We start from the raw sequence: 27,956 nt of genomic DNA on the forward strand, positions 1-27,956 counted from the left end.
ATGTTACGTTTATGTTATGTGTACATTGTAAATCAATTTTGATCAACAATTTTTAGTGCTACAGAAAAGTAACACTAATAGTGCTTGTAACTGATTACTTTGTCTTATACAACAAATATGTAGTACACTAAGCAGAAGAATATGTTTTTTTTATTATTCATCTGTCTGGCAGTTATTAAAAGCTGTTTTTCCCATCTTACTACCCATATGGAAAAGATATATATATAAATCTTATAAAGTTTGTATCTGTCTTGTGTGAAACTTGTATGAAAAGCATATAAGAGTGAAAACAGATATAAGATCCCTTGAAAAATTATATAAATGAAACTTGTATGTTTTGGATACTTACTAAAAAAATATATGAAAGTAATGAGAAAGTGGCCACTTTCATGAGTAAATCATATAAGCCTTATATGATTCACTATATGAAGTAGGCTAGATCTTATGCAAGTCTTTTATAAGTTTTTTCTATTTCTTTTCCATATGGGTATATGCAGTGATATAATGAAAATCAAAAGAATAACAAAGTAAACTAGCATACAGTACATGTCTGTGTCATCATATACAAATTAAGTGAGTACCTGCTGTAGGGCTGACGAAAACTGCCCTATGCTATAGATATTAAACGTTATTTATATACTGTAGCACCTTTCAAGACAAAGATATAAGGTGTTTCAAAGACAAGCCAGGAAACAAGCAGCGATGAAATTTTTTAAACGATAAATGTGAAACAATATCAGGTAGGCGTACACTGCCAGCACAGGGTGATTAAAATCAGGGAATAAAGAAAATGAAATTTAAAACAGGTGAATTAAAAGCAAAGATAAAATAAAAAAATAAGGCTAGGAAGAGACGATAAAACAATTATAAAGGACAACATTGAAATAACCCAAAATGGAGGCACAGAAAAGGTCTGCTTACAAAACCATGTCTTAAGAGGGTTTTAAAAGATGAAAAGGAGCTTGCAAGTCCTCTTCCCCTCAGGGAGTTTGCTCCAAAGAGTGGATGCCCTGACAGAAAGAGCCTGATCACCAATGATTATGGGTTGGCTAGTAGAGAGCCGGCCAAAAACTCAACAAATCAATTCTAAATGTAATAGGTAGCCAATGAAGAGATGCTAAAATTACAGTGATGCATTTTCTTTTTTTTAGCAAGTCTGGTTGTATAATAAACAAACTGTAATAAATTGCAATCATCTAACCTAGAGGAAACAAAAGCATTCATTGCTGTTTCTAGAATTCTTTTGGATAAAATTGAGCCTATCTTACTAAGTCTCCTAAGTTGCATATATCAAGATTGGATGACTGAGTTGACGTGCTTAGTGGTTCAAAAGTCACACTAAAAATATTAGAATACTGGCTCAACTTTATAGACAAGGACCTCAGATGTGTTATTGTGAGTGGGTTAGATGCATCAGGGCCACTAGTCAGTTAGTTTGGTTTTATCCATATTCAGCTGCAGGAAGTCCATCATTTAATATCTTGGATACAAATATCCAATGCAATGAGTTTAAGGATGTCACTGGGGTAAAAACAGATGTGCAGTTGCATATTATGTGCTTAGAATTGACAGAGAATTAATGATCCAATAAAAAATAATGAAATGGGAAAGATATTACCTTTGGGATATAATAATGTGCCCAGGGTCTCACCTGACAATTAATTGCTTTGATTGCCCAACCACACATCACAGCATTGTCTCTCTACAACGCTCCCCTTTCAAATGTCAGAACCACTCTAAAATTGCTAATTAAACAAACAATAAACAAAGTGATTTCTACAAAATTGTACATACTTAAGTGTCTGTGAAGGTTCTCAGTCATCCAGATCATTGCAGTCAAAGGAGTTTGCAAAGAAAAGCGTCTGGACTTCTTTAAGTTGCTTGAAGATGTTTCACCTCTCATCTCGTTTAAATCTGGGACTCCCCACCATTTGACCTTAGAACTGAAGAAGCTTCTCGGATGAGAGGTGAAACGTCTTCAAGCAACTTAAAGAAGTCCAGATGCTTTTCTTTGCAAGCTCCTTTGACTGTACATACTTAAAGAATTTATTAATAACATGTAATGAAATGTAAAAATGTGCATTTTGACTCATTATCAACTAGTTAAATAAGATGCATACCCATTAAATAGACACCAATACAAATTCATGACTGTATATTAAGACTTCTCGTCTAACCGGATGCATCTAGAGAATTAAAACATGGAAAAATCCCAGACCACTATGTTTGTTTCCCAATGATTACAATGTAAATGACCTCTATTGAAACCACATCTAATAAAAGTCAGATGAAGAAATTGTGTTTTTTCTTCCCAGACCCTCTGGTTTCACATCTATTGATCAGTTTTTGATTAGAAAGAATAAAAAATAGTCTAAACAGGTATAGTCTTACAAAACGTATAGCACTTTCAGCATTTACACTATGTTGTTTTTGTCTTTTATTTGTGCAGAGGTCTGAAATATGAAATGAGCCCATATCCACATATAATGGGCACCCAGCATTGTCAGGAAACGGCGTGAAAAATTGGTCCCTGGGAACCACTTAGTAAGAGTACATTTACAAACAGTTTTCAAGACTTCTTGCTGTGATCTCCACAAGAGTGAAATTTCCTATACTGTGCACAGGCAATTGAGCACACCTGCAAGCCTCTGCACCCAGTACTAAATATGCATAGTGGTACATTTTTAATAATTTGAGTTTAACATTTTAGATTTGTATGTGGGCTTCCTGACGTTGATTAAGGAGATGATTACGGAGTAAAAGCTGTGTAGCAATCTATATTTGGTACATGCAGTTTGTCTTAATAGAACAAACTGATTTTAGCTTGAGTGTTTAAGATGAACATGTTTTAGCAGGAAGCAGCCAAATGCATCAGTTGTATTTTTCACCTCATGTCTTTAAATTTGCAGACAATGCAAAAAAACAAAAAAACAGCCAACAGTGGAAAAGAGAGAGGAACCAAGGGGGGAAAAGCAGTGACAAATAAACTCTGAGACAGACACAAGTCTTAGCGCTACAAACGGTTAAAATGATTGAACTGAAAAAGTTTAGCCTATTGCTATACTTCCACATCAAGGAGAGGACAATTATGGTGTGCATCTGTGTCAGCTTTCAAACTCCACTTCCTTTCATTTTTCTTAATTAGCAGGCAAATATTCTCTCCTCTTCTGCTTCATTAACTACTTTGTTGAGCGTTGAGTGATGTCAAAGAGATGATGGAGGGACAGAGCAGTGAAGCAAGAGGGGGAAAATGATATCACCAAGAGCCCTTGTCTTTTAGTCTGAGATTAGGTCCCTTAAGAAGGCCTTCTGAGTGCCAACAGCCTCTATAACTCAACCAACAACTCTGACAACCAAATGACTATAGATAATGGTTTTGATGGGTGACCCACTCCTGTCTGGCAAAGTTAAAGAGATGTTCGGGTATTATGAATTTTAGCGGGTTATCTCTCCGTAACAGGCACCTCTTCTATTGTGGGATAAATGTCCTTATACTAGTACTTAGCCATTGTTTTGGATAAGAAATGTAAACATCACAATCAAAACTTAATAAAAGACAAATGCAGAGGCAGCCCACACCAAACACTCACACTCAAGTCTTAATATTCAAAACGTCTATTGTGTCCCATTAGGATACAAAAGATATGGTCAGTAATCAACCAGACTTATAAACACATGCATCAGGAAGGAAAATAACTCTTTTAGTTCATCAGTGTGACTCGTCTAAAAATACAAAGCTTTATCTTTTCAGAAAACCCACGGGGATTTTGACTATTTTCTCCAATTTAGAAAAATCTTGTTAAGTCTGCCGCCCCTGGAATCTGTTCACTTATGCCTGCCTCTCTTTCCCCCTCTCTTCCTCACTGTCTTTGTAACTTTCTTTGTCTGTCTCTTCTCTGTCTTTTCTCTCTCTTTCTCTCTCTCCAGTGCCTTCCCAAACGGTGCAGCAAAATTGTTATTCCCAAGTCATTATCTTATTTGTGCGTCTCCACTCAGCTGTAAATCCTCTAGGTATTCCTCTCTATTCTCTATTAACTCAACTGCAGTCAAGCTTCAGCTGCCAATCACAAAACATTGCTGAGGGAGAAAAGAAGAACAGAGACAAAGACAAGAAAAGAGAGACCAAGACACGAGGACGCAGAAATGTGGTCAAGAAATACCAGAGAAAGAGAGAGAGAAAGAATTAATCACAGCAGTTACAAGAAAAAAAGACAGAAATGAAGGACAATTTAAAGAGATGAGAGATTCTTTTAGCGATATTATGTGCTACATTTGCTGAAAAAGGAGTGAAGTAAACTTGGAGTGAAGTAAACAGGGATTCAAGTTTACCGGTTGCAGAGGAGACAAGTGTTTTACTTTCCATATTTCTGTAGTAAAGTTAAGAGTCAGCGTTGAAAATGCAAGGAATAGTTTATACTAATTGGAGCCTGAGTAAAGAGAAGCATTAGAGCACTTGTGGAAAGGATGGAGATTTCAACAATGTGGCCACTTGGGGCCTTGGTTGCAAACGCCAGAGAAGTGAGATATAATGCTTTCCAGCTTTGTTTTTAAATAGACTTGGTCTCAAACTTTACATGTGTGCGTGACATGAATTGTTTAAAGTTATTAAGTTAGTTCAGTATTAAAAGATAACCCAATTAAACCTCTGTGTTAACTTTAACTGTATTCACATTTTGACATGCTGCATTCAAATACAATACTGATAGACTGAGTGAGATTATGCATTCACCTTATTTGCTACACATTGACTCTGTTACCCTACCTCCATGTATGTCTCAACTCCTTAGAACTATATTTTCTAAATAAATGATATAATTTAATTGTTTTTTGTTTGTTTTTTGGGATATTTCTTCATTTATTTGTGATGACTCTCTGAGCATGTCATGACAGTTTTCTTGATTTGATATTTACTTCTTATAAACTGTTGATTTGATGTCGATGGTAACAGCATGTCAGTATTTAAACCCTTGAAATGCACTAATATGCAGATGGAAAAAAAATCTGCACGTGAAAGAAAAACTAAAACACAAACAATTCAGCTTTTACTGTATGTTGAGATGAGTGAACTCGCTAAATCACCAAGACAACATTTCTGCTGGCTCCTCAGAAGTGTTGCAAAAGCCAAACTCTGAGAATCTCTGCCTCACTGCCAACAGGATTACTAAATTTAGGCAACCGATTAGCACTGTTGAGAGCAGAGGATTTTGAAAACTAATGACCTACATAGGAGCAGAGTAGTCTTCTTTTCAAAATTTCTCACCGTATCATTTAAGACTATACTCTTGCTATATCATTTTAGTTTGGGATGAGGTAGTAAATAACAAGACACGTGTATTCCACTGCACTTCAAATCTGCGAAGGTGTTTTTGGTTATGTGGCTTTGTAGCCGGTATAAATTTGACTACATTTGCGTTCCACACATTAAATAGCATATGCCCCATTGTAATGTGTGCTATGGTTAGATAAACAATGCAGCCTGCTAAACAACTTTTCACCTTAGGATGCCTGCATATGAATGGAATATATGCGTGATAACAGTACTAACAGTTGGTACATGAATTATAATGTTGCCTTAATTATGGTTACAAAATATGCTGTGTAATGCTAATGGTTTTTTTCGGTATATACATATATAAAAAAATCACAAATATTAAATATTACTATTAAAGTGATTAAAAATCAGATGTTTGCACTAAATTGGAGTGCTTTTGACTACACAACAGATTCAGGCTCTGTCTGCTGGCAAATGCTTGCCTGAAAATGCAGTTGGACACCCTGGATGGACACATGAGCAGGACTGTAACGATGACGATTACACTGAAGATGATGAGAGCAAAGGCAAACCGAGGCTCAGAACAGAACAGAACAGAAATGGAAGGATCTGCAGAAATAGATGGTAGGAAAAAAACCAAAAAACAAAGGGAGAGCTATGCTATCAAACAAAAAGCTTGTGTTAGATGATGGTCACAAAAAACAATGGCAGCCACAGAGGCAAGTGCATGTAGAAAAAAAAACACAAGAGCAACTTGTGTTGTTGAGCAACACAATCTCTTACAAAATCAAAAGGTTTCCAGAGTTGTGCCTGTGTGTGTGGCTGTGCATGTCAACAAGTAGTAAGTAGACCATTTGTCAGCTTTTTGCAGTATACCAGACCAGTGCGTGACAACATACAGCAATGGAAAAAATAAATAAATAAACAAACAGAAACATGCATGACATAAAGAGATTTTAAAGTTAATCACAATCGGAATCAGAATACTGTAATAATCCCTAAGGAAATTATGTAGAGGAGGTGGATTGGTGGGTCTCCGTGCCCCCCTCTCCTCCTGTGGTGCGTGCAGGCCCGTGTGGGTAATTAACTAACAAAAAAGAAACAGAAAATACATTGTTCTTACCTGTTAAAATGTAAGTCCGAGATTACACAGAAACATCTATGTATGTGCATGTGTGTCTTTAAAACCATTTTAAGACAAGAACAAAAAATAAGACCATTACTACCTGTGTTTTTTGCACAACTCAGAGCTAATTTTGGATTTTGGATGAATATGTGTGGACTCTTTCAAGACTTGTATGTTTAGTTTTCTTTGTATTGACGATTATGAAGAATTTTTAAAAATGTACAGAATAAGAAGGAAGCAAAAATACTCCAAACCATACAGGTAGATATACATGTAGGAATGCGAGTCACGTAGTTGAGCTCAAACAATGGCCAATAATAAAGCCAAGCCTAGCTCATAGACATGTTGGCTGGATGTGGATGCATGTGAGTCTTTGTTTCTTTAATTTTACCCATTGAAAATAGCAGGCACTAAGGACTAAAATACAACACGATGCATCCTTAACACGTACGTACAGTTACACACATTTCCTCTACCACTGTCAGGTGTGACACGGTGAGTCGAGTCCGTACTGCTTTCCTCAAGTGTGGTGCTGGTACTTGTTTGCTCTCTTCTTCCATCTAAGATTGGTAAACACAACTGCTGTCTGTGCTCTGCATGGGAATCAGCTGGGGAGCCTTCTCAGCCCTGTCTTCTTGGATTAATCTTTAACAGGTCAAGGTCAGACACATTACAACAATGCCAGCCCGGTAATAAGCATGTCTGAAGATTTCGCAAGCTCTAATTTAATTCATGAAATGTTATGTGAAGCAGTTGAGGGACAGAAAAGGGAGAGAGATAGGGTGAGAGGCAAAGAGGGAGAGAACAGGAGGAAAAGACAAGAGGTGAAGCAACTCAGTAGCTGAATTAATGGCGGGCTGCTGCAGGACCTTGTCATTGCACCACTAACAGTTTTCCTCTCTAACCTTCTCTGTGCATCTGAATGTGGCAATCAACTTCATTGGGGAATTAACAAGAGCATTAGAGTGTAGGACACAAGCAATCAGTATCTTCAAAGTTTGCCGTGCTGCCTTGCCAAAATGAAGCATTACCACTCATCAGATCCTACTTCACATAAAAACACATTTCACAGACACCCAAGATGCATACAGTGGGAGCAAAGCTTTAGAACAAAATATTTCTAAACAGAGCATAATGTTGATTTAACATAAGGAGACAACACCATGCATTTGCTGTTGGTCTTATGGGATTTCTCCTTCATCTTGTTTCTTGTTGTTCCCATGAATGGTAATAGCCCCATATATCCTGGAAGGCTGAGGTTGTTAGTAGAGATTGCTGCTGGAAATTGAAAATCTCTTGTCAAGTTTCAAGACTTTTTGGGCGGATGAGGAATGAGAGGCTATAACAGCCTGATAAGTGAAAAGAAATTGGTTTTGAATCAAAAATAAATTACAATCCTGTTTTCTAAAAAGGAGAGATGATGCTGTGTAAAATGTAAAAAAAATAATAATAATTTGCAGATCATGTAAAACATTTATCTTATCGTTAACAGTGCAATTATTACTATTATTATTGTTATTATAATATCCAATGGTTTCTGTCTCTGACTTCCTGTATTCCTCATGCCCATGTCAGCATGACATAGTGTTAATGAAAAAAAGACTCTTGGTGTATTTTACCTGTATTTTTGGGGCTTAACTCTAAACATGGTGTGCAAGGGCTTAGTGAAAAGTTACAGGACTGAGCCAAAGCTTTGGCACCACACTCACAGATTTCCCAGTCCCTATTATGCACTTGTTCTCATAACATAGTATCAACTATACAGTTACGTTAAGCGTATGCTTTTCCTCTGTTAATTTCAAAACAATGAGGAGTAAATTTCTTTCTAAAAATCTTAGTAAATTATATTTGAAATATTCTCATCACAAAATGTTGCTTTCTGAAAACATTAACAAACACATTAGACCAACAGACCAAAACTGACACTGTGCCTCTTTAATAAACAAACAGTAGCTGTATAATGCTGACGTAGACCTTTAGCATATCTGTTCCTTTGTGGATAAGCAGTTTGGGAAAAAAGAAAAAAAACCAAAGGAAAAGAATAACATTTATGTATGTAAAATGCAAAGCCCTTACCCATCATATATGGCGCATGGTATATTAAAAAGTTTTGTGTACATAAATAAAAAAGGCTAAAAATGATTACTCACTGCTTGTGAGATTTGGCACTCATGTAGCACAGCAAAAACAGACAGTAACCTGCAATTAATTAACCAGTGTTAGTGAATATCACATGTTAGGTATATCCCTATATAAATGCATGAAAAAATAAAGAAAAGAAAAAAAATATATAAACAAGATCTACAGATTCCTTTGCCATCTGAGTTATTTTGAGATGGACTGAGACAAAATGAAAAACTGTCTGAGTGTGGTCTGACAGATTACGATTTTTATCACAGTTTTATGACTTTGCATGTTTGAATTCTATGAATTCTATGATGTTTTGTGGATGCTATGCTAAATGATTTATACAGTTTTTAAACCAACATATGGTGCCACACAGCTCGGGAAAAGTCTGTTTTATTCAACTAAGACAATACCAAACCGCACGCTGCACACATAGCAGAAGCATGGCTCCACAGTAAAATACCCATGAACCATCACCCAGTGAAAAGATTTGGCACATTTTGAAACAAAAAAATATTTTTTAAAAATATGCACTCAGCTGTTGAGTTTGTGGAATCCCATATCAAGCAAGACTGGGAAACAATGTTGCACTTTTTTAATATTTTAAAAGACGAGGCACACAGTTGTAAACATGTTCCCATCTGAACTTTTTTTCAAAAAGTGGTATTAGTATCAAATTTTTAAAGGCATATTTTTTTTCTCCAAAAATGATAAAATATGCTGTTTTCAACACCTGTGATATCTTCAATAAATAGTGATTTTCATTTTGGTGCATCTTACAATACCCCAACTTTATGGGAAACAGAGTTGTAGCCTTATATAAAAAAGACTTTTCAGCCTGCACAGCTGAGAAAAATAGAATGATTTTTCACTTCCAAGTTGGAGACAGAAAGGGCCTGAAGGTGTTCAGGTAGTAGTGTGTGCGTGGGTTGACTTTCCTGTCCAATGCTGTGAGTAAATGGCTGCTTCTGACCTCAGCCTTGCTCTACATAGTGATGAGTGATAGAAAACTATACGGTAAGTGCATAGATGTGAAACCCATCACATACATCTCACACATAAAAATATTTATGTCTATTTAATCTGTTTGATCACTTACTCCTGCCTACAAAATTCTGCGAAAATCTTTATTTTCTGCTTTAGCTGATAGTGTGACCAATATGCCTTAAAGATAATATCACCTATTTTTTTTGGCTATTTCCACAACTGTACTGTGAAAACTTTAGGTACTAACAGTAAACCAGTGGTTCTCAAACTTTTTGCATCATTCCCCACATGGCAGGAAGAAATATTTCCACGCCCCACCTAAACAAAACAATGACAGAAAAGCCTAGCTGCAACTTTGTTTAGATAATAAACTCATTCACAATAATTCCTTCGGTAATTTTTGTTCTAAACTAAAAACTTTCATTTCAAATGACTATTTGTAACTTTTGTTACTAGACTGCTTCGTCAGCCTGCAGCACTTCTTCAAAGTTCAACATAATGCAAACACTGACAAACATGGAAACATAAAGTTCAGTCTTCGTCTTATGAAAAAAGAAATCCAAAAACTTGTGAACAGAGATTAAAAATATATAATTTAGTGAGAGTTTAATACTTTTCACTCTTAGTGGCTGCAGTGAGCCTGTTTTTGACTGCAGAGCAGTGGCGGGGCGTGGTCTGTGGCACGGCTGCGGGGGAGGCGGAAGTACCTGAGAGGCATCATGCCTCGCCGGCTTAAAACAGAATAAACTGGGTCCTGTTCTTGTTTTTGATGTGTGTAGGGTGTAGTCGAAAACCTGCAGCCACGTGTCTTGCAGCTGTCAACTGCCAGGTAACTTGCACCCCACCTGTCAGAACTCTGTGTCCCACCTGTGGGGCGCGCCACACACTTTGAGAACCACTACACCGCGGACCGCACTTGAAATTTTGCTTGAGTGTATTGCACTTCTTAGTTTTAACACCAGGGGGAGCTGCTGTTGATCAAGGCAGTTGCTCCACCAAAAAGGACAATCACAGAAGAGATTTACCCCCAAGTTACTAAACATGGCAGAAACAAAGAAGCAAAAGGTAGAAAGTGAGTGCAGAAAATTTCAGACACGGTGGGAGAGTGAATATTTCTTCAAAGAATTCAAGGGGAAGTGTGTCTGTTTGATCTGCACCGAAACTGTGGCAATTATGAAAGAGTATAATGTACGACGTCATTATGAAACCAAACATCAGGCCTATGCATCCGACACTGGTGCTGAGCAAGAGCAGAAATTAAAGCAAAGGGTAGCTATCCTGCAGGGTCAGCAACAGTATTTTTTTCGTGCTCAAATTGTCCAGGAAAAGGTTACAATAGCCAGCTATGAGGTCGCCCAACTCATCGCAAGACATGGCAAGCCTTTTTCAGATGGAGACCTCATAAAACACGGCCTCGTTAAAGTCACCGAAATAAAGTGCAGGACTTCAACAACGTCAGCGTGTCCAGAAATCCAGTTGTGCGACGCATTGAAGACTCGTCAGCCAACATTAAACTGCAACTGTCTGATAAAGCTGTGCTTTTGATTTTTACTCCATCGCATGCGATGAGAGCACCGATGCCACAGACACCGCACAACTGCTAATTTTTTTGCGGGGAGTGGACGAGAGCACGAGCGCTTTAGGTGAGTAAAAAATATATTCCACAGTACCCGTGTGTTAATGTGCAGGAGATACACATGCTTCAAATATCAATAATGCGCATCAATTCTGTCACTACCCTGCTTTTGCGCACCACTTTCTTATATGTGTTTTTCTTGTTAACACACAGAGCACACACCGCTGTGCACAGCACACGCACACGCAAAGTCAGCTGATCTCATCTGATGCAGATCTGCTCCTTGATCAAGTGACATTTGTCCGGATTTTTGCCACGAGTGGCGTCGGATCAGCACTGCAGCTGGATGGCCCGATTTACATACCCAGCGCAGCTGATACTCACCAGAATAATTTACTAAAATTATATGGACTCTTGTTATTAAGTCCAGTTCAGTCTGTTAATGTTGATAATCGTTTCAAACGGACGTTAATAGATGTTTTGCTAAGCCTAATAACTTAAACAACAAGCTTGAAATGTACCCGTCCCATTTTCCCCCTTTATTGTTTTTTCTCTGTGCTGTAAATCTTCTGTCTAAGAAGAAATCTGAGGCTGCTGTTCTGAGAATGAGCTACCAAAGCTTTTTCTGAATAAATCAATAAAGATCCATTTATGGAAAGCTGTGAGGTGAAGGCAGTTTTGTCTTTAATTATATTCAACAATATAACACATTTGACCACTTTTAAGTGATTTTTCTAACTTTAATACACTAAAGTTAAGGTTATATACCCAATTTCTAGTAAGTGGCCCAGCCCCTCCTATATTTTTATGTATGTGGCCCTCAGTGAAAAAAGTTTGGACACCCCTGTTTTAGATGTTGCAATTAAGGCATTGTGGGGCCATAACATCTGTTCCAGATGAAATTTGGGACCAATTACATGCTTCACAGACAACAAAAGAAGATTTTTTTTTAAATCTCAACTTAAACAAAACCTTTATAAAAACACTTATTGGGCTTGGAATGATCAGTGGTCAGTGATTTTATGTTTATGGATGAGTGCATGTCTATATTGGTCAGAGAAGGTCAGTGTTTCATTTTTCCTTTTCTGTGAACTGTGTAAAATGACACTGAGTATCTGCAATTTCAATGCTTGCCTTGAACAATTTCATGTCCTAAATAATTTACGGGACACTAAAAATATAAAAGCAGCTAACTAAAAACAAAACAAACAAAAAAGAGAGAGATAAATACAGAAATAAGCCATGAACCGATCCATATCAGTTATGTGTCTGACCACAGTGTGTAGTGCTCTGGTAGGGGCCAGCTCATAGTTTGATTTTAAAGCCCCATGAACACTCGTACTGTGTATTTATCATAGCGCAATGGAAAGTTATGACCCTAAAAAAAAACAAAAACATACAAATAAATAAATAAATAACTACACATACATGCGCACACACACAAGCCTGCACAGTCAATCATGTATATATTCCTCTTCGTGCTCATACACAGAGAACACAGCTGCGAGACTGAGGTAACATAAAAGAAAACAAATAGTCACAGCTGCTAGCCATTTAATGACCCCCTGTTACTATGACAGTAATAGCCCTCCAAGCAGCATTGGGGTATTATGGCTAGTAGTCACACAATACACTCAGCAGAAAAAATTTCTACTACAAGTCTCTGACACTACGTGAGGAATGTTTGCATTATTAAAAAGGTTTAAAAAATAAAATGGATTTATCTTTTCATATGCTAAATTGGATGCTGAATACCCTCTGCTCAAGAAGTTGCTTTGTATTTCATCATATAGGATCAGAGTACATATTTATCAAGCATCCACAATCACTCCTAGGAACTACACAGAAGTTCAAATTAGGACTCATACAAATATGATTTATGTTATTATTGAAGCTGCCCACAATCATTTTAGCATGAATAAAACTGTTCATTGAAGAATTAGTGATCCCACTCAAGTCAGAGTCTAGATCACTGAAGGGCTAACCAGTGATAGCAACTTGATTTAAGTGATCACTAGGTGCAAGATAAGCGAAGATCATTTTAATTGATTAAATTACATTAAAATATGTTTTTTTTCTGGAGACGGAGCTCATGTGTGCCATATGATGTGAATATGGCATGAGAATTGCAAAATTAGACTCATAAAGAGAGTCATAAAAAAGTACGGGGGAAAGGGAAAAGTACATAGCGATTGAAACAAAGATAATGAAAGGCATTTATCTTACAAAGTGGCCCTTTTCAACAAATCTGTGCTGGATGAAATTTAGAATAACAGCCTCTAAAGTTAATGCTTGCAAATGCAAAGCATATCTGTAAAATTAGTTAAATTTAAAATTCTCAAACACAAGAGGTTTAAAAGCCTCACAACTACAAGCTTTTTTCTCAAAACATGGCAAAGCTATATTTTTAACTACTAAAATGGGTGGGTTTTTTTCATGCAAAGAAATTGATCCTTTTACATAAATCCATTTTGAAAGTGCATTCAGTACTTACACCTTGTGAAAACTGAGTAATAGCTTGGCACATCTTTCTTATGACACGGAACAGGTGTTATGAAGCTACTTGATAGGTATGGTAATTGCTGCCAGCCCAAAGACTTCAAGACGCCAGCCTTGATTCTTTAGGAAGTGTAGAGATAAATAAGCTCCTTTAATGAGAATCTAAGTCACGCTGAGCTTCTACACTCTTGGATAAGCAACACAACTCATCCCCTGCAGGGATTACACAATGTAGTTCTTCAGCTGAACATCACCTTCATTCAGCTACAGAAACGTCTGCAGTGTGCTGTTATATGGTTGTTTTGGGTGTATGCCACACCATCAGTAATGACTTAAGTGTAATCTGATTGCTCTAAACAGATGATCTAATGACTCGGTGTGTTTAGTGTCCTGGCTTGTGTGTACTTGGAAGCCTTTATTTAAACTTCAGAAAATGCAAGAATGAAAAGTTCATACCGTGTTACTGCTCATTATAAGAGACGAGCTAATACTGCAATTAAATGTTTCCACCTTTCTGTAATTAGCAATGGTTTTGTCACTCTCTTTGAATTTGTTTCTTAGTTAATATAAGCTAACAGAAAAATCATTTGAATTAAATGGCCATCAATTTTCAGAAGGTTCACACAGACATTCAGCTGAGATAGAGGAGATTTTGCTGGCACATAATATGGCTCAGTGAGCAGAGCCATAAAACAGTTGACTGCCTGATGATAACCGACAACTACAAATCAGAGATATACACAAGATTGGACAAACCCCAGAAAGATGGATGCCATAATACATAAACACACAAATATACACACACACGCATCACATGTTGAGTCAATATGCTCGTCCTCCGGATTCTTTAGACGCTTAACTCCTGCCATTTATACAGGTTAAAAAACAAAACAAAGATTGGCAAGAGTGGGTTGAACAGATGGCAAAAGAGAACACAAAGGTGAGGAAAATTAGTCAATTGAAGGCATTTCCTCCTAATTTGAAAACAAAGGAATAGTTGAATGACACAAGCGGCACTTGATAAAAGACAAAGAAAGGCCTGGGCAGAGAAAGGGAGCAGGGGAAATCCAGAGGCATTGGCTGAGTGATCGTTTGCGTCTCATCCTTTACCCCAATGGCACAGAGCTCAATCAAATTCTCTTCATTCTTGACCATGCATTAGCTTAGCAAGCAGAGACCTTCTTTCACTCCCTCAATTAAATTTCCACCCGCACATAATTAACGACTGTTTTGTCCACAGATCAATAATGTGCCTGTTCATTAAAAGTCCCTTTGCTCCCTTAAAGATCCCTTTGCTTAGTTCACTGTGGCATCTGAGAAAGGGGTAGCACCTAACAAGTTTTCTATTGCAGCTTCATGTCTCTGGATTTTTTTCCCTTTTCTTTTTTCTTCAACTAGTGCAGAGTAAAGAAGAAAGCCAAACTCACAAGAAATGAGGGAAGCTTCTGAAATAAAGAACAATGACTTAGGGAAACTTTGAATGCCCAACTCATAGTAGCAGTCATAGTCTGACTCTTTGTCTCATAGGGACAGTTACTATATTTATAGTTCAAAACATAAGAGAAACAACATGTACTGTAAGACAAACATGTACTACACGTACTAACTATACATTCCTGCCCTGGTATTAACCGTAATGTCCACGTCAGTTCCGCAACTATCACCACTTTCTGTGATGCACAAACAAAAACCTGTCTTGTACTTTTTAAAAGATAAAAGATCAATAAAGATTTAACATGGAGCATGCCAACCACCTGCCATAGCTAACACACAGAATTATTACACCAGAGGTTCTTTCAACCTCAAGGTTGCACATACACACACACGTACACACACACAGATTCACATTCACAAACACTTTCCCAGTGTAATGATCAGACTGCACTATGCTGTTGCCTCTTGCCTCTCCCATCTGCTACGGAACCACAACATCTCAAACGATAACAGAGTTTGAACGCACAGCAGTCCCAAACTGGGTATGTTTTTATTGTTTTTATAGGATTACACAGTATCTTTGAATTACAGTACGAAATGTCTTTGCACCAGCTAGAAGAAGTTCAAGTAAGCTCAGCTGTAACAATTTTACTTGTGTAGTTCTGTTTTGTGGCCATTCCTTTGTGAGTTTTTCAAAGTTTAATCTCAACTTTGTTTAAATTCAACTTTACTTGACTTTACTGTTCATACTGGACTTAATAAAGGCTGACAGCAAATCAAATCCAATATCTTAGGTAGTCTTCATAAAGGACATGACAGAAGGTATTTGCCAGAACATGTTTTTAGGCTGTTTAGGTCAGTCTTTGTAACAATACAGGCCAATTAATACATGTACTGTCATGCTGTAGGCCTTTAAAGAATAGATTTGAAATTTGTGAAATTTTCTAAGATATTGTGTAAAATAATAGCATTACTCACTTGCTGATTTATTGATACTTGAAAATTGGCCTGCAGGTTGCAATTTATATACGTTGGTTCAGTTGAAGTAGGCATCCCCCTTGGGATTGCATCAGGAAGGACGTATCATGTAAAACTCTGCCATATCAAGCATCCAGGGCTGCCAATTATTATTATTCAGACTATTTCAGTGTCCAACATTTTTATCATCCCTTGAAACTGAAGACAGCTTTTTTGTATCACACCTTAAATAATACTGTCTCATGTTACAGCCTTATTCCAAAATGGGATCAATTGATTTCTCACCTCAAAATTCCATGACCAATATGCATATATCATGGATATAAGTATTCACAGCCCTTGTTCAGTACTTGGTTAAAGCTCTTGGCAGCAGTTACAACCTCAAGCCATTTTGAGTATGATGCTGCCAACTTGGTACACACATTTATTGACAGTTTCTTCTTTGGAGAACCTCTCAAGCTCAATCAAGTTGGGCCTGGTGGTTCCATTCTTCTTCCATTTACAGATAATGGAGGCCATTGTGATTTATTGTGACCTTCATTGCTGCAGAAATTTTCCTGTACCTTTCTCCTGATCTGTGCCTTGATACAATCCTGTCTCAGAGATCTACAGACAATTCCTGGACTTCATTGCTTGGTTTGTGCACTGACATCCACTGTCAACTATGATACCATATATAGACAGGTGCGTGCCCTTCCAAATCATGTTCAATTAGGTGAATTTACTGGAGGTGGACTCCAGCCAAGTTGTCGAGAAAAATCTGACAAATGATCAGTGGAAACAGGATGCACCTGTGCTCAACTTTGAGTGTCATGTCAGGCTGTGAATACGTGTGTAAAATGTTATACAAGCAAACCCTAAAGTCATTATTGGGTGTTGTGTGCAGAATATTGTGTATGGTGAAGAATAACTTTGAATAATGTTTAGTAATATTTGACGTTAATATATATACTGAGTTGACAATATGGCCTTTTTAAATTTCTATGTTATAATGTTAATTAATTAGTTTATATTTTTTGAACAGACTCTTATTTTTATGCATAAAAAGACACATTTTAGAGACAAAATCTGCCAAAATAGTAGTCCTGAAGATGTAATCTGAAGAGGGATGACTCAGTTATTACTCTTTTTAGTTTGTTTTATTTAGTTTTATAGCAAAATGGGAAAATCTAAAGTTAGATACACAATAAAAAGTAGCCATGTGTTGGTGTAGCATTATTACATAATCTAACAAGAGGCAGGGAAAACAGCTGATAACAGAACAGCAGAAATGAAAAATGCAAGGAAATAAACTGACAACCATTTTTCATGAAGCACTCTATCCCAAATATTCCCTTCATCTGTTTGTATGTGAGGACCCAATTTTTCAGAGCCAATTTAGAACTATTCCACCCATGGTCACTCTTGCTGCAGATGAATTCCCTTGTGTAACATCTGGCAGTCTCTAGGCACTGTGCATCCCTCTATTTACTCCCTTTCTCATAAGCTAGTGTAAAATTGGCCCTTTGAATCTTCACCACAGTTGATTCCTCATTCAGTGAGGCAGCCGTTCCCAGTGCGTAGTCAAATTCTTTCTTTATTTTGTGTAATATGCTAAACACTGCCACATAAGTTCTCTCTGTCTGTTTCTTTAGACGGATGAATGTGGCAGAACAGCTCCGAATTCCCTTGCTCCCAGTGCTATGATGTGTGCCAGTCTCCTGGATTATGAGACATATGGAGGTATGTGAGTACACAAGCTAGAGCAAATGAACTCTAGCACACTATCATATGCAAACAGTTACAGATAGTCTACAAAGTGTATGCATAAATACTGTGATGGGAAAAACCAATATAGACATGCACTCATCCATAAACATAAAAATTCACACATTGTTAAATCTTGCATATTACAAATTTTAGTGCAGTAAGAGAGTTTAAATTTTGGAAATGCCTAAAAACCCCAACTTAGATATGCAGACGTAAGAGTAATATTTTCATTTTAAGAAGTTAATCCAAATCTTTAGTTGTTAAACCGCAGGGGCTGGAGGAACACTCTAAAGAGCACTTCCCTTTCCCATTATATAATAGGGGCAAAGCAAAACTGTTTCTTAAGATTAAATGTAAATTTGAATTGCTGTTAAACATTAATAGCTGACTAATTAAAATAGAAATGTGGACCAACATATAAACGGAATCACTGCAGCATGAATAATGCTGCTTTAAAATGATAAAAAAAAAAGTCAGATCTTTTGTGTTTTGACCTTGTTTTCTTGCAATAATGAACATGGACATAAAATAAGCGTAAAACAGACGTGGAAAAGAGGGAGGGCTCCAATACAGCCTCTTAGACAACATTGTGTTGTGCTGATGGCTGCCATCTGTCCTGTGAAACTAGACCACAAAGGTCACTTTCATTTTGACAACTTATTGTCAAAGTATAGGTTTGTGTATGTGTGTGTGAAGGTCTTTGTGTTGCTGAAAGTACCAGTTTCTCTGTGTGTGCAGTAAGTCTTTTTTTTTCATCAGTGCTGAGGGATTTAAAGCTAGTAATGCCTTATCCTGGCTTGGTACCAGTGACATATTTATCACTAGTCTACCTCTTTGAACTGAAGATGCTCTGGGGTGTCAAGAAAAAAAGACAATAATTCATATGTAACATCCTCTTTTTGTATGTCTTGTGATACATCTTTGAAGAACTTGCTGTTGTTGTATTTTGCTAAACCTTGTATGAACACATGAAACACACTTTCCTTCCACAGTGCTGGATTCATGCCAAATATCTTGTGGAAATGACTGATACTGCTAATGCTTGTCCACTGGAGCCAGGAAAGTTCCATTAGCATTAACACTGGAACGAGAGAGGAGCCTCTCTGCCTCTGTCCAATCATGAAAAGGATTAACCATGAGCATTTAAATTTTAACAATGAATCAACAATTAATATTTAATATTTTGTTTTCTCTGTACAAAACCCAAAGTGTCAAAAACAAGCCGATCCACTGTGGGCACGGTAGCCTCATTAATGTGAAGGGACCAGGAAATTAACATGCTCAGACAAGAAAATGACTTGGAAAGTGTCAGGGACCACTGGATTTGGAGACATTAAAAATTTTCTTTGAACTATGTCCTCATGTAGAAGCACATTATTCTCCGGGGCAATATTACAACCCTGTAGCTCAATGTTACGGTCACCAGTTATAATAATATCACGGTTGTTTGTGAGAAGTCATGTATTTTCTGTCATTTTGGTCTGATAGATTGATCCAAGTACATGTGTTATATAAGACTTAGACACCATTTTTATGAACTAGAAAGAGTGATGAACTGGAATGACATGGAATTTAAAAAGGTTTTGTGTTTCCACTCATTTAGAAACCAGCTGCTGAATTCAATCAAAACTGACCCAGAATTCAAAAGTGAACTGAATTAAGCTACAGATTATGTTTTCAGTTTTGTCAACAGTATAATCTTTAATCTGCGCTTGCATTTAACAGACATTGTGCCAAAACTGTGAGCTCAGGGACTAGATGTGTCCCGAATACACCTTGAAAGTCAAAGTTACTTTTACAACGACATCTTGTGTATACAAGCTTGTACGTTTTAATAAAAGAACCAGATATTGTGCTCTGAAGACGTTTTTGTCCCGTTACTGCTTTCTTATTTTTGAATATTTGTGTCAGATCATCTATTTTTTCACAAGTCTTGGTGATCATCAAGATGATGATGCACACTTTTTTTTTCGTGTGAAGATTATGTTATTAGTATATGATGTGTTAATTAGCAGCTAAGCAAACCCATTTCCTTGTTTCAGGCATTTTAAATTAGAATTATATCAATTATCGTCTTTTACCAAACTCTTGCCACAAAATCAGTGAGCCTATTGAGTAAAATGTCTCTAACAAAGATTAAGAACTCTTTGCTGGAAGAGCAGTTTTCACTAAGCAGTCTGTATTTCCTGTTACAAAAGGCCAATTGATACTAATGACTTATCCCTTTTAAAAAGAAATCACATTAATTGCCGGTATTTCCCATCACCCTTAAACCTCACCAAAATTCATTGAGCCTATCAGTTAACCCCTTATATACCAACTCAATTATTAACCTAAATGGCAAACTTGGATTGGAATATTAACATGAGTGTTTTTGTTGTGATAACTACTGTTGTAAATGCTTACACAGGTACGATATAGTATCATATAATAATACTAATAGGATGACATGGCAATGTTCATGTTACAGTAGCACTGTTACACTGTAGGGTACAGAAAAAAAAAATAAAAAAGGAGAGATTCATTTTTTTTTTACAGAAAAAAGATCACAGACTCAAAGCACTTTATTAACTATGCATAGTATTTTTTAGTGCCTCAGTAAAATGCATGTGATATCACCATAACAAGTCAATTTTAACTTGGAGAACATGGTTCACAATAAGACTGGGATAAATTCCTGCAGGACATCTGCAGGCTATTTTCAATTCCTAAGGGATAGCTATGAGCTGTGTAACACTGCACACACTAATGCACAGACGCAGACACACACACACACACACACACACACACACACACACACACACACACACACACACACACACACACACAGGCACACACACACAACAGCAGCAAAACATCACCCCCGGATGTATCAGATTATACCATGCAGTACATTCAATTGCATCTGATGGCAGATGGTGTAAACAAAATCAAACACACGTAATCTTGAGGATTGGATCCTTCAGTGAGTTATTAACCCTGATATTCAAAAACCTGACTAAGGACTAAACATATTAAGGCAAGGAGCAGCATGTGAGGCATCTGAGCTGAGTCATATCTTTTTTAAACTGCTTATTTAGTTGGGTTTCTTTTTCAATGTTATTATAATCACGTTTGTTACACTAAATGCAATGAAACTGTTGTACATACAAATATGATATGACATGTGATATGAAATAATCTTTTTTTTGTTGAGATTAAGCTTACCTACAGTGGTGATGTAGTTTGATACTTTGGAGTGGTGTATAGGCCACTGGTGTACAGTAAGCATCTTCATTTTATTGTCTTAAAAAGATGTGTAAGATTTCCAGGTCAATGCAAGCATTAAAGCAGATAATAGGTAGGCAAATTAAACAGATTGCTGGTCAGTTTGCTAATGGTTGTCTAAACACTTTTTAAAATTACTAAAAATGGAGAAACTAAGCAGAACTTATTACCTCATTGCCCATGGCATATGTAAATAACAGACTCACCATCCCTCAGCCAGATGACCTTGCTGACACTTTGTGCGAATGATGGCTCTCAGGTCCTTCAGGTTGTCTTTATTATGCCATCTAACATTAGTCTCTCTCGAACACCGTGTCTCCTCCTCGACTTCTGAAAAATAAAACATACCCTAGAGTGAATTTCTTTGTTTGTTCCAGTTTAAATAAATTAATCCCCCAGTTAGATTTTTAATGGGGGTGTTAGGGGCAGGTGGGATGGTGGAAACGAGGAGGAAAGAGAGGGAGGCAATTTGCTAATGGAACAGAGAAAAATGGTGTATGGGCCCAGGATGAAAAAGGAGGAGAAACAAGAGATGAGAAAAAAAAAACCTTGGTCTGTCTGGAGAGTAAAAGACTGAGCTATAGAGCGGGCGCTAAAGTGGTTTTAAAAAAGATCATTAACTGCCATCTTCATCTCAGGTGCAAGGTTAGAGAGTGAGGGATACTTCAAGAAACATAGGAGAGTGGAAGAGTAAAGTCTACGAACTTCATTTAATTACCTGCTTTAGATCTGCAATGCCCCCCCAAGCCCATCCCTACACACACACACACATGCATACCCTCATACCCCCACATCCTCTCACCCCGATGCAGCCATTGCACAGTCCTGTCCTACACAACGACTGAGTCTGCCACTCTTACCTTGAGGGTAAGATGCAGTGGACCCTTGAGACTGTGACACACGTATTTAACTATTAATTACTGTGCAACTGGAGTCTACAAACTTTGTCCTGATACCCAGTTGCCCTGTAACTGCATGTTTAGATTAGAAGCCACAGACTCAGTCAGCAACATGACACTGCAGGATTTAGGCCTCTTAATTTGGTAGAACAGTATTTGCAATTTATCAGGTCGCACTTCAATGGAAATCACAAGGACTTGGTTAGATGTTCGTTTGATTGAAGCATGGCAGATATTCTTTGGTGTGCCTTATGGCTATATACTGTAAAGGGCTCCAAAAAACTATGCAGAATATTTATGAAATAATCTTTGGTGAGTGAATGTTCCCAGATATTACTCGTGTGTGAGACATTTTTATCCAGCTCTTGAAGTTGAAGAGAGCCTTTTTGTGCCACAGCTTAAATAGTATATAGTGTCAGTATCATTTTTTAATTCACAATGGAACCTAAATCTCTTTTAATCACTGCAAATGGCAGAGTAGCCAGATAAGGCTGACACAATATGAAAAGGGGAATCAGTTGTATCCAAAATCAGCCTGGAGAAGAATGCTAACCTTGAATAATGTTCAATTACTTTTGAGGCTACTACATGCTGAATCAACAAATCCGCCTTAGTATTTTAAACCACTAGATTAAAAGGCTATCTGATTAGATTAGATGTTTTGTAAGGACTGTGATATTTCATGCATAAGAGGACACATTTACACACAAGCTGCAAAGGCTCTGTGCGCATGTACCACAGAGCAGCGACCCGGTACCACTTGTGTTTACACCGTCGTTAAAGACTATTGTAGGATATATCACATGCTTGGTTAACCATATCATTCTAATAGACTGCTAAGAATAGGGGTATTTTGATCAAGTGGATAAGAGGCCCTTGCGGATAGAAAGAAAGCAGTTTAACAAATACCTACAGAAATGTGACTCTAAACAAAGTAATGCTGTGATCAAGTGAATGTGAACTCAAGGGGAAAAAAAGTTGAAGCAAAAGTGAATGGCATGACATTGATTTTCTACTATGATCATTTATCTATTCACCACAAACAAAGTATAGAAAACAAAAGGAATCTTCTGGAGACTGCAGCTAAACAGTTGCACTGGGCCTTGCTGAGATCCTGAAGCTTATCGTGATCAAAAGCCGCATGATGCAAAATCCTCACTGGGCTTGAGATTGTTACATTGTTTTTCATTTGTTTGTTATTATCATTCTGTCCATCCACTCCTTTTTTCCCCTCTAATTGCCTCTGTGAAAGGACTTTTATCATTTTAGATATCATCGTTATAGTCCCCTGACTTAAAAAAAATACACAAGTCAGTGAATATGGGTATGCATCTTAATTAGTTGTTTAGAATGGTGATGAGACGTTTTACTTTTTAACCATTTCACTGTTTCATTGAGTGCTGAAAAGGAATCTAAACCATTTTTCACATTATGAGAAAGGAAATAGGAGGAATACCCCAAAATAAAATGATCGTTACATCTTCTAATCATCACACCATGCCCTCTTTTGTATAGTCGCATGGACTCCCCGAGAGCACAGAACGCGGTCCTCTGAGAAGCAGCTATACTGCTTTTTCACCTACCAGTGTGTATATTTTCTGCTGCATGCTGTGGCTCTGGGGGTGTTTTACACTGATTCCCGGGAGGCAGGAGTCTATTTATACAGGATCTTAAAACAGGATAGTCATACACCTCCCACCTCCCAGCTCCACCCTTGCAGCACCAGCTTTAGGTGACACACAGCCACATGATAGCCCAATCTAATCTTTTAATCGCTCTGGTAACTTCATGTCTCAGGGTGAGTTGGAGCAAGCTAACGGTGGGGATGGAAAATCGTCTGCAGAGATATGATATGATCCTTGAACACGTAACAAAAAAGACACACACACAAACTCCCATGCACACTTATACACACTGTCCCGCTCCACCCCATCCCCAGAGTACTATGGCGAAGCCTCATGTATCTGTGGGTATTAACAGATCAGCACAGAGCTGTAGCCACCCTGCTTTAAAGTCTTTTCTTGAGGTAGTGCTTCAGAAGCCTGCTGCAGAGGAGGATAAACGCACAGCAATCCCCCAGGCCCAGCGCCTCCTCAGCTCCCTCTTTGCTGCCCCCACCTTCTCCTCCATTCCTCACTTATCCTCACTTTCCTTCCATCCCTTATTATTTGTCTCCCTCTTCTTTTCCTCAGCATCTCATTCTTTCTGTAACACTCCTTGTCCCCACCTTCCCTTTGGCCTTTCATAGTATTCTACTTTTCATGTCTACTTATCGTCATCCTCTCCCATTTTGTGTCCATCACTTTCTCGAGCCTTTGCCCCCACGTTGTTTTCTTTCAGCTTCAGACCTCAGTAACAAACAAGGCTTATTATTATTGCCATAAAGTAGCATCTCAATCTGAGAAGACACAGAGACACTGCAGAAAGTGAGGATGACAAGGGGGAGAATATGCAGTGAAACTAAAGTTAATGAACATGAAAAAAAATGCAGTGTAACCTCTGTCATAAGAACAAGCCCCAGTCACACATTTCTAGAGACCAGTTGGCTACCCCCTGGCCAGGTGTAATTGGTCACAAAGAGGTATAGAAAACTGCACTGAAAACCTCTTTGTGAATGTTCTGGTTGCTAACAAATTTCCACAGTTGCAATTTGCATGGAAGATGCTGCTTCGTCCACAAACACTCACTAACTACAGAGTACTACTGAAACTATGAAAAAGAGACTGTTTACACAAAGTAAAAACAAACCTGTGGGGTCCTAGGGGTTGCCAACCAGTCTCTAGACCTGAGTGATTGTGGCCTTGGGTTAATTATGTGGTAAGGTGAATCTGAAAAACTAAAGAAAAAAAAAAAAGATTACAAAACAAACTTCTCTGGAGTGGGGCTTGCAACCACATAGAATAAATAATAGATGACAATATTTTCTGAATGTTGTCAGAAGTTATTTTTTCAGGACCAAAACTCCAAACACTAGCACTACCTGACAGCCAACTTAAGCACTGAGGAAAATCGAGGTTGTGGAAGTGAGCTCAAGATAACGGTCCTGAAAATAACAAAAAAATAACAGTTTAACTATTAGTCAAAAAGTATTTTTGTGGGGCTACATGGCATTTAAATAGATTTTTATAATCTACAATTCTGCCATATTACGAACTCTTTGGTCTTGTTGTTGTTGTTTTTTTTCTCTGGTGATATGTAATATCCATGTTCACTCTGTGAGTTCTCTTCCTCTACCCAACAGAGTGACTGATTGGACAGCACAAATTATCTGTGTACAAATATAACATTTACTGTGACTTGTAAACTTGTAAACCAATGTAATGAGAGACGTATCACATTTTTGTGTAATGGTTGACTTAATGGTGATCAAATTCAGTTTTTTTTTTAAAACATATATCTGTATGTTTGCTGTCAATGAGTCCCTGGGGACATCCTAGAGATTATGCAATCCAAAAACACTGAGAGACTAATGTGGTCAATATATTGCATTGACATCCTGCCAAGACACAGAGGCAGAATGAGTTCATTACATTTGGTTTAAAAAGGAAAAAAACAAGACTCTAGAGCAAATTGCATTTCTTTTGGGGGAAAAGTAAAAGCTACACTATATTCATCAATCCTTGTCAGGGTGTTATTCATTAAAAGCAAAAACTAAAAAAAAATAAAAGGAAAGAATAAGAAAAAAAAACCTTGAAATGTGCTTGAAATAATTTTGTAAGTGAGAAAGGAGTTAAAAAAGCTAAAAACTGCTGCAAATATAATCCTTGTTAAAGACTAGACAGAGAGAGGCGTGTAAATAAAGTGACAGAGAGACATGTAGACAAATACTTTGCCATTCAAACACACAGAATGATAGATGAACATGAAGGCAGACTGACAGGCAGACCAGGGAAGGCTAAGTAGGCTGAATCCAAATTAAGCTGATCAGTGCTCACTGTGAGTTAATCTAGTTATGTGGATAAAGGACTTCCCTATGGCTAAAAACACAGCAAGTTATGAGTCAGAGTGTGTGTGTGTATCTGTGCGGGTGTGTGTTTGTTTGTGTATCTGTCTGTGTGTGTAGATGTGGGAAAATGAATCACATGCATCTGTCTGTTTCCCAGTGAGCAGTGTTGGAACCTCGAAAGCTTTCTAAATAGCTAACAGTTGCAACCTGTGTTTTGCACTCCACTTACATTTTCAAAGAGAATCAAACTTTAGGCAGTGACTGAAAAAGTTATAGTGACAGAGATGTTAGGCCAAGACAATGATAATGACAGACAGCATGTCAAACCTGAGATTCACACTGCAAAGTGTGCTTCTATTAGGGGGTGTAAGAGACGTTTGCTATACTGTAGTGTGTAGTTTACTGTGACTAGGAAAATGCAGTTTTTAGGGCATATTACTAAATTAATCTACACTGTCAGTTTTAAAATCTCAGAAGCATATGTCAGAACATTCCCTCTCATGTGTATAACACTTGGAAGTGCAATTAGAACGCAAACTAAATCTCCAAATCAATCAGACACCTTTACTTCTTCTCCCCCCCCCCATTTAGCAGTCTTCACTAAAAGACATCAAGGGTAAATGACTGTAGTGTTTCTTTGGAACTACCAAAAATATAGTAATAGTAAAGCATTTTCTGAAATTAGAAAAAAGATGAATACAAATTCAATCAGCTCTGTGTACACTGCCTGCATATCAAAGAGAATGAGGAAAGGGGAGGGGTTGAACTAGAAGGCCAGGAGATATAAGTTTGAAATAGGCGTCAACTTCAAACAAATCCTGATATTCATAAAATACTTTCAAAACAGTACTGAGCTAAGGCATGCGTGCAATGAAAAGGCATTATTTACAACTGAGGAATAAAAGAATATGAGAGCTCTAAAGTGACTCAAAAAGAAAGGATGAGAAGGGCCAATTTCCCTTTGACTTTCACAGTTAAGGATTCCCTGTACCGAGCAGAGAAGTAAAACATGGACCCAGAAACATGACAGTATCCGGTGGAAATGAGAGAATATGCCTTTAAAGATAACATGATGAAGGAAAGGAGAGGGTTCTTTCAGCTGCTCTGGGATATTCTTATCTGTGTGTGGAGCCAGACTGAGGTAAAGCACTGTTAAATTGGTCTAATACAGTGAGGCTGTTTGGGGCCGATATTTAAGAGTCATAGATGAAGTATGTCTCAAAACAGAGGCGCACCTACAGTAAACATAAGATATGTTTTGATATATTTTTTAAAAATTGAAACAAAGATCATAATCACTAATGGTATAAAATATATTTTAAAAAAAGAGACATTTAAATGTGGCATTACAATCTCAGTAACCCTAGCTTTTACTGTACCGCTGCAAATCCAAGAATCCCACTGAGGCCAACAGAGCTGCAGCCATGTTCCCAAATCCAAATCACCTTGATTTTTCAGTCTTTCCGTACTTCAGGGTGACCAGATCAAACTAATCGTAATACTGGCAAATGTATGCAACTAACTACTTCTTATCCTCCTCTGGATCACAGGGACAACATCCCAAGTAGAGCTGCCTAGACTGCCTACTCCCCCTCCAACACCTCTACTTCTTTCTGGGTGATACACTGTTGTTTCCAATCCTACCCAGAGATGTATCTCTTGAGTTTGTCTCCTGAACTACAGTCTCCTCATAAGCTATCTTCCTGTGTATCTTTTCTATCGAGTGCCCTTAGGTCACCCTATCTCCAGGGGTAAAACTGAGAAACTGTGTATCCTTCGAAGGATACGCATTTTTCTCCATTTGCATTTACAATATTATTCTTTCACTCCATACCCACAACTCACGGCCATGTGTAAAGCTAGGAGCATAAATTGACAAGAACACTGTTAGCTTTGTCTTTAGGCTCAGATTTCGCTTCACAACAACGCTACTACTACAGTGTCCCGATCCACCTGTCAATCTTCCTCTCCATTTTTCCCCCACTTGAGAACAAGACTCCAAGGTATTTGAACTCACTTGAGGTAAATCACTTCTTACATGGAGGACCTATTTACTTGTGTTGTTTAGAAAATTGTACTTCTATCCCCAGCTAAAA

General features: G+C 37.6%; 1 protein-coding gene across 1 annotated transcript in view; it reads right to left on the bottom strand.

The window, feature by feature from the left end:
* The window catches only part of LOC120718904 (cadherin-22-like), a 173,177-nt gene that overhangs the window by 106,367 nt on the left and 38,854 nt on the right, over positions 1 to 27,956 (bottom strand). The window contains exon 2 of the mRNA XM_040007637.1: positions 21,222 to 21,345. The gene's annotated coding sequence lies outside the window, so the exon portion shown is untranslated. The remainder of the gene's footprint in view (positions 1 to 21,221; positions 21,346 to 27,956) is intronic.

The sequence above is a fragment of the Simochromis diagramma genome, unplaced genomic scaffold (assembly GCF_900408965.1).
Source record: "Simochromis diagramma unplaced genomic scaffold, fSimDia1.1 OVJJ01000320.1, whole genome shotgun sequence".
Lineage (NCBI taxonomy): Eukaryota > Metazoa > Chordata > Actinopteri > Cichliformes > Cichlidae > Simochromis > Simochromis diagramma.